The sequence below is a fragment of the Pteropus vampyrus genome, unplaced genomic scaffold (genome assembly GCF_000151845.1).
Source record: "Pteropus vampyrus isolate Shadow unplaced genomic scaffold, Pvam_2.0 Scaffold270, whole genome shotgun sequence".
NCBI lineage: Eukaryota > Metazoa > Chordata > Mammalia > Chiroptera > Pteropodidae > Pteropus > Pteropus vampyrus.
In genome coordinates this window covers 72911-79932 of record NW_011889051.1, presented here as the reverse complement: position 1 = coordinate 79932, position 7022 = coordinate 72911, and positions in this window count along the sequence as shown.

Genomic DNA, 7022 nt, shown 5'->3' with positions numbered 1-7022 from the left:
TCAGAAAAGGAACATTGATAATTTTATATATATAATTATAGCCCGATGCTCATAAATATTCTCGTCTTTCATTCTCTCAGAACCTAAAGAAAAGAAAAAAACAGGATTTTTTTTTCCTGGATAAACTATTCAATTTATGCTATTCTACACATGAACGAACGTTGAACAAGAAAAACAACTGAATAAGAACAAGCATTCTTTTGACTGAGGGAGAAGAACAACTTTATTCTCGTGAAATCACGTATGTGAGGAAAAAGAAATAAAATCAATGATCGTTTTTCTGCGGTCTTATTTGCAGAGCTGAACTTTTTCCATTTTAATAATTAGGAACTCAAGACTGTATTTTTATGGAAACGAGGAGTTTTGGGCAAGTTACGTCACGCGACACGTCACATGACACGTCACAGCCTACCAGTGTAACCCTCTCCACTTGGCATTCTTTTCCCACAGACCATGAAAATGATGATCATTCACAACCAGTGTTCAAACTACCGACAAGCCGCTTTTTCCATGGGAATAATCCATGAAGAAACGGCAATCTACCCTACAGCTTCCACCTCCGAAATTTGATTTCTATACTTTGGCAGCCTATACAGTACAATTAATGTTTTCTTCATGCTTCCTGGCCAAAACGAAAAGAAAAGAATATTCAATAACAAATTACCATTCTTTTACGATATAAGGTATCCCCCCCTCAAGGAAAGGAAATAAACGAGCCTGTAATTTTTGAAATCACCTTCAGTACTGAATATGACATTATCAGATATGTGCAGATGACGTACAGAGCTTGCAAGTCAGCACCTGTAAGCATCACAAAACCATCTTATTACTGAACTTCTGAATATAAACTATTTAAAAACAAGAGATAGACTATATTCTTTCACCCTCTGGTGGCTTAAGTCTGGATAATGTAGCCGAAAATTCCGTACAAGGGACCTGGCTCTCTTTTTCAATACACCATTATAAATTGGTACCCTCCTTTCCTTCCCCCCATCAGTTTAAGAATGAAAATAAACAAGAATCTAAACAAATAACTCTTCTTTCCTAGAATTGCATGAATGGCAGCTGACAAGCAATTTCTGCCATTGTGCAAGAGACCCCCACATGCTTGCTCGAAGCCCCACTGTGCCCAAGAAATTGACCCTAAATGAGACAGTCTTCATGACCGAGGAAAGACCGAAGCCTGGACTCAAGGGCCTGGACTCAAAGGCCTGGACACACATACTGAGTCCGCAGCTTTCTCAGAGGTATATAGACTGTTAATATGATCCGGGCAGTGACACTTTGAAACATGTACGTCTCTAACATCTCCTATTTGCTGCCCGAGCCTCAGGTCCACGTTCATCACCCAGGTTGGGCACATGAACCACTCAGAGAGTCTCTGTGGGCTCCTGCTCCGTGCCCTGCGACCTGGGATCAAATCTGCTCTCCACCACCTCACCCACTGTGGGAACGCTGGGGAAGCTAACCAAACCCTCAGGTTCAGATTTCTTATATATGTAATGGGGGGGAGGTGGCAGCGCCACGTTCACAGTCACCGTGAGGAGTAAATGACGTAACATGTTTAAAAGCATAGTGCTGGGACAGTAACCCACCAGCAGGGGGTATAGCTGGTAATGCAATAATAATATAATATTGAAAAATTAGTCTCAAAGGAAAAAACACGGAAAAGCGAACAGGAGCCTATACCTGGCATCCTCCTTGTTTCTGGTGACTTTTGAACGTGATCTCGGTACTCAGAGTCCTGCACAAATTTATCGGCCTCATTTCTCAGATGCAGAAACACCCTAGGGGGCTCCCGTCTCGGCCCCGTCACCCAGTGACCCTGGCGGGGGCCCGCGTTCCTCTCTCTCCTCACCTCTGCTTCTGAGACACGTACTCTAGACAACCTTTCAGAAAGAGGCGGTAATGGCTACACATCAGTCACCCATCATCGTTCATCTCATGTAATTTGAGCACTTGCTACATCCAATCATTCTGTTGGGTGCTAGGGTCTCAGCAGTAATGAGCAAAGCAGAGCAGTCCCTGTCCTCAAGGACTTCCCTTCCAGAGAGGACAAGTAAGGAAGCGTCCAGAAATGTGTGTGGCCACAGGTGGGAGCACTCTGCACACAGGTAGATGAGAGGGAGGGGACAGGTGCTGGCAGCCAGGGCAGGGAGACGGGACTCAAGGAGGAGACACGGATGACTGAATGAGAGTCGAATGAAGCGATAGCTTTGCACAGAGTAAAAGTTTGGGGCATTTTCCAGTTCTTCCGATATCCCCTTTTATGTAAAGTGTTCTGACTTTGCCAGCTCTCTGAGGCCATCCTCAGTTTCAGAAGTGTGACATGAGAGACAGATCACATGGGGTCCGATAAGCAGTACAATCATTTGGGGGAAAAGACATGGCCATCTTCCAGGCCAGTGACCCTCTCATTTCAGGTAAGGTGACCATGCCCTAGAGAAGAAGTCCCTGCACATCTGCCTGGGCTGGGGTTGGGCTGAGAACTCAGGACTTCGGACTTCTGGTTCCTGCCCAACTCATTCACTATTCTACCATCTCCATCTATGTAGGTGAGACAAGGCGAAGCCTGTGACGTGCAGGTCCCCTCCTCAGCAGGAAACGAGCTGAGAGCCTGATTGCACCAACCGATTTTTCAAACCAGGAAGAAGAACACGACTCTAAAATATTAAAGACAGCAAATGTAGACAGGGGCAGGGTTTTAGCTGATGCAGCTCCTACGCAAAGAAGCTCCCCGCCCCACCCCCACCCCCCGCCCAGTTCCCCATCCTTACCAACTTTAATAACTGTCAAACTCCCCACCAGGAGAGCTGATCAAAGGTGGCGGGGAAGAAATCACAGACCGTTCCTCTGATGAGGAAGCGATTTTGAAGCACAGTGAAAAGTATGTCCTTGGTGATAATGACGAAGCAACAGCCATAACCACCATCGCCCGTGAAGAACTGAGCGACCCCACACTACCTACACGCACAATACCTGTTGTGTAATGTCATTTAAAAACCTCCGTACCATTTGGGCCCAGAAATTCAATTTGATTAAAGTTGGCAAGCATCACTTAACCTGTATTCTGTTAGAGTATTATAAACGTCTGACACGCATAGTAGGCCTGCATTGGGGTGTGAAGTCTGCTGTGAGAACTGAAGGTATGCACCGGGGTTAAGGGTCCCGCTGTCATTCTGCTCAGGACGGGTTCGGGAAGGAGCGTGCAGGCCCACGGGGTGTGAACATGCAAAGTCGAGGGGCCTCCCAGAGAAGCGTTCAGAGCTATGGGAGGGACATACTGAATTCTGATTTAATAAGTTCCATTCCAATCCCTCAATCATATGCCAGGTATGTATTGACTATAGCGTGGTCCAGGACATTGGGAGAAAACGCCTTGGTGTGTCCCTTAACAGTTTACCAACCATTTCCTTATCATCGGCTTATTGGATCCTTACAATAAATCTGAGAAGCAGACATCAGCCCCATTTTACAAAGGAGGGCATTGCCTACCACAGAAATGACACGATCTGCCAAGAAAGACACAGCAAGGAAGCGGCAGGCCTCGCTCAGACCTCCCTCTGCCAGGACCCTCCCGCACAGCCCAGTGGCACTCGGAATTGCCACGTGTGCCGCTTTTAAGAAGGTGCACACCTGCCAGGTCTACACCTCCCAATAGAGTTTTAGCTTTAAATATCATTCTTTTTTAAACTGGAGCTTTATATACATAAACGGTGTATTTTTCAGGCAAGCTCTGTGGGCTCTGCGGGCTCAGGAATGCGAACCTGTCCTCCGTATCTGAAAGTCAATAATGTCTTCTGAACCCCTCCTCGTAATTTGTCCTTCATAATAACATAATTTTACCATGAACAACTAGAGTTTCTTCTTTTTTCCTCTTTCAGAATTTGGCATAAACTTCCATCCGGGGTAGTACAGATGCGTGAGTGAACACACGTTAAAGTGACCTCCTTGCTCTTAAAGACCCCTGACTCTGACTGAATAGCATTCACAATAATGACACTGTTATTTTGATATATTTTGGAGAAGGTTATTAAAAATAAACTGAGCTGTTGAAAAGATCAGAACTATACAGATGTACACACCTATACGTGTGTGTATTTATCTATAATTCGAACGGTAGCTAGAAAAACTTTTTGACCCAGAAAAAAGGAACATTTGTTTTGTTAACTTCCATTTCATCCACAGACACTGCACATTTTATAGGTACTTCTTAAATGAAATGGCTTCTTTCTTTGAGAGAAAAGCTTTCAATTTTTGCTTATCAGATCAACTCATGTTTAATTCATTGCCCCTCCTGCCGACTCTTTAAAGAAAGAACCCATCAAAGAAACGAGAAGAAACGAGAAGGGCATCTGCATATTCCGGTTCCGGTTTATAAAGGGACCAGATCCAAACTCTGTTTAATGTTACGCTGGAAGGATGTTCTTACAACACAACGTGCTTAAAAGAAGGAAGGAAGGAAGGAAAGGTGGAAGGAGGCAGGAAGAGATCGCAATATTACGACAGTCGCACTTTAGGCAAAGTGAAATTTACGACAGAGACGAGATGGAGTATCCTGGCATTGATATCATCCCTATCGCTAATGGGATATCTGCTCAGCAAACTGTGGCCTCTTTGTTCTGTGTGTGTGTGTGTGTGCGCGTGTGTGTGTCTGTATGGTGTGTCCTTATTCTAATTTCCCAGCTAGCCTCTGATATTTCCCTGCAGCAATCTGCCAATCTTTTCAAAGAATCGGATTTTAGTTATGTCGATTTTTTTTCCTATTGGCTTTCTGCTTTCAATTTAATCGATTTCTGCTCTAATATTTACTATTGTTTTTCTTCTGCTTGTTTGAGGTGTATATTGCACTTTTTCTCTATTTTCCTAAGTTGGAAGTTGATTGATTTTAGATAGTCCTTCTTTTCTAATATACATTTGATGCTGTAAGTTTCTGTTGAAGCAATATTTTCAAAGCCTCCCACAAATATTTACAAGTTGTATTTTCTTTTTCATTTATTTCAAAGTGCTTTTAAATTTCCCTTGAGAGTTTTCTTCGATTTTTGTGTTATTTTGAAGTGCTTTTATTCTCCAAATACTGATAGATTTTCTAGCTATTTTTCTGTTATTGAATTAAATTTAATTCCATTGTCTAGTTTAATTCTATTGTAGTGTGAGGCCATTTTGGTATGATTTCTATGATTTTAAATTTGTTGAGGTGTTTTACGGCCCAGAATGTAGCCTTGGTAAATATTCCATGCGAGTTTGAAAAGAATGTGCATTCTGCTGTTAAAGTTTTCTATAATTTCAATTAGATTCTATTTTGTGGTACTGTTCAGGTCAGCTATATCTTTACTGATTTTCTGCCTGCTGGCTCTGTTAGTCACTGATAGAATGACGTTGGAGCCTCTATAATAATTAGTCTATTTTTCCTTGGAAATTTTATTTTTTACCATCACTTATTCCTTCTGTAATTCCCTTTTTTTAATGTAGATCTGAGTTCCAGACTTACGTCATTTTCCTGTTCTCTGAAGAACTTGTGTTAAGATTTCTTACAAGGCAAATCAACCGGTGACAAAGTCCTTCGGTATTTGTTTAAGAAAATATTTATCCTTCACTTTTGAGGAATCATTTCATTAGATATAGAATCTTATGTTAGTTGATTTTTTTTCTTTCAACACATTACACATTTCGCTCCATCCTCTTGCTTGCGTGGTTTGTGGCAAAGGGTTCAATGAAATTCTTATCCTAGTTCCTTTACAGGTAAGGTGTTTTCCGTCTCTGGTTTCTTTCAGTATTTTCTCTTATTTTTTGGTTTTTACAGTTTGAATATGACATGCTTAGATGTATAATTCTTGGATATTTCTTTGGTTTCTATAGTTTGAATATGACATGCTTAGATGTATAATTGTTGGATATTTATCCTGCTCGACGTCCTCTGAGCTTCTTGGTTCTGTGATTTGGTGTCTGTCATTAATTTTGGAAAATTCCCAGCTATTGCTTCTTCTCCGTTTTCTTTCTTCTCCTTCCGGCATTTGCATGATGCATATGTTACGCCTTTTGTAAGATTCCAACATCGCTTGAATATTCTGTTCCTTTTTTTTTTCTCTTTGCATTGCAGTCCGAGACATTTCTATTGACATATCTTCAAGCTCACTGATTCTGTCTCAGCTGTGAATAGTCTACTAATGTGCCGTCAAAGGTATCCTTCATTCTGTTACCTTATTCTTGATTTCCAGCATTTCCTTCTGATTCTTCCTTAGAGTTCTCTCTCTGTGTTTACATTACTTATTTTTTCTTCCACTTTGCCTGCTTTTTCCATTAGGGTAGTTAGCATACGACTCAGAGTTATTTCAAATTCCAAGTCAGATAATTCCAACATCTGTGTTACCTGAGTCTGGTTCTGACTCTCCCTTGGTCTCGTCATATGTTTTTTCACCTGTTTTCATGTCTTATAATTGTTTTGTTGTTGTCGAAAGACAGTCATGATATATTGAGGAACAGGACCTGAGATAATTAGGCTTCTAGTGTGGTTTTATGGAGTCTGGCACGAAGATGCGCTGTAGCTAATGTTTGATGTAGATATAGATGCCAGAGGCTTCAGTTTCCTCTAGTTTCTTTGTTTTAATTTTTATTTTTCTCTCTTCTGAGATCTTTGTGGAATTCTTTCTTAGAGTCTGTGTCTTGTGGCTCTCTCAGTTGTAACAACACTGTTTATTCTGGAGCCCCATTGACGTGGTGGCAAGGGGTTGAGGAGAGAAAACTTTCTATAATTTTATGAATAAATCTCAGGTTTTAATATCCTTGAGTTCCTCCCTGGGTTGTAACCTTCAGAAGTTGTTTATTCATTTCTTTAGCTTTTTTTCTCCTTTATCTAAGATAGGGAGAAAGCAGGAGGGGGCTACAGTGGGTAATTTGCTCTTTCCCAAGTCACAGAAGGCTCTGGTACAGTAATTTCCCTTGGAATCCAAAACTTTATAATCAAGAATACACTGGGCTTATTTTGAATGTTGGCTTTTCCACTCCCCATGCTCAACAAAAAC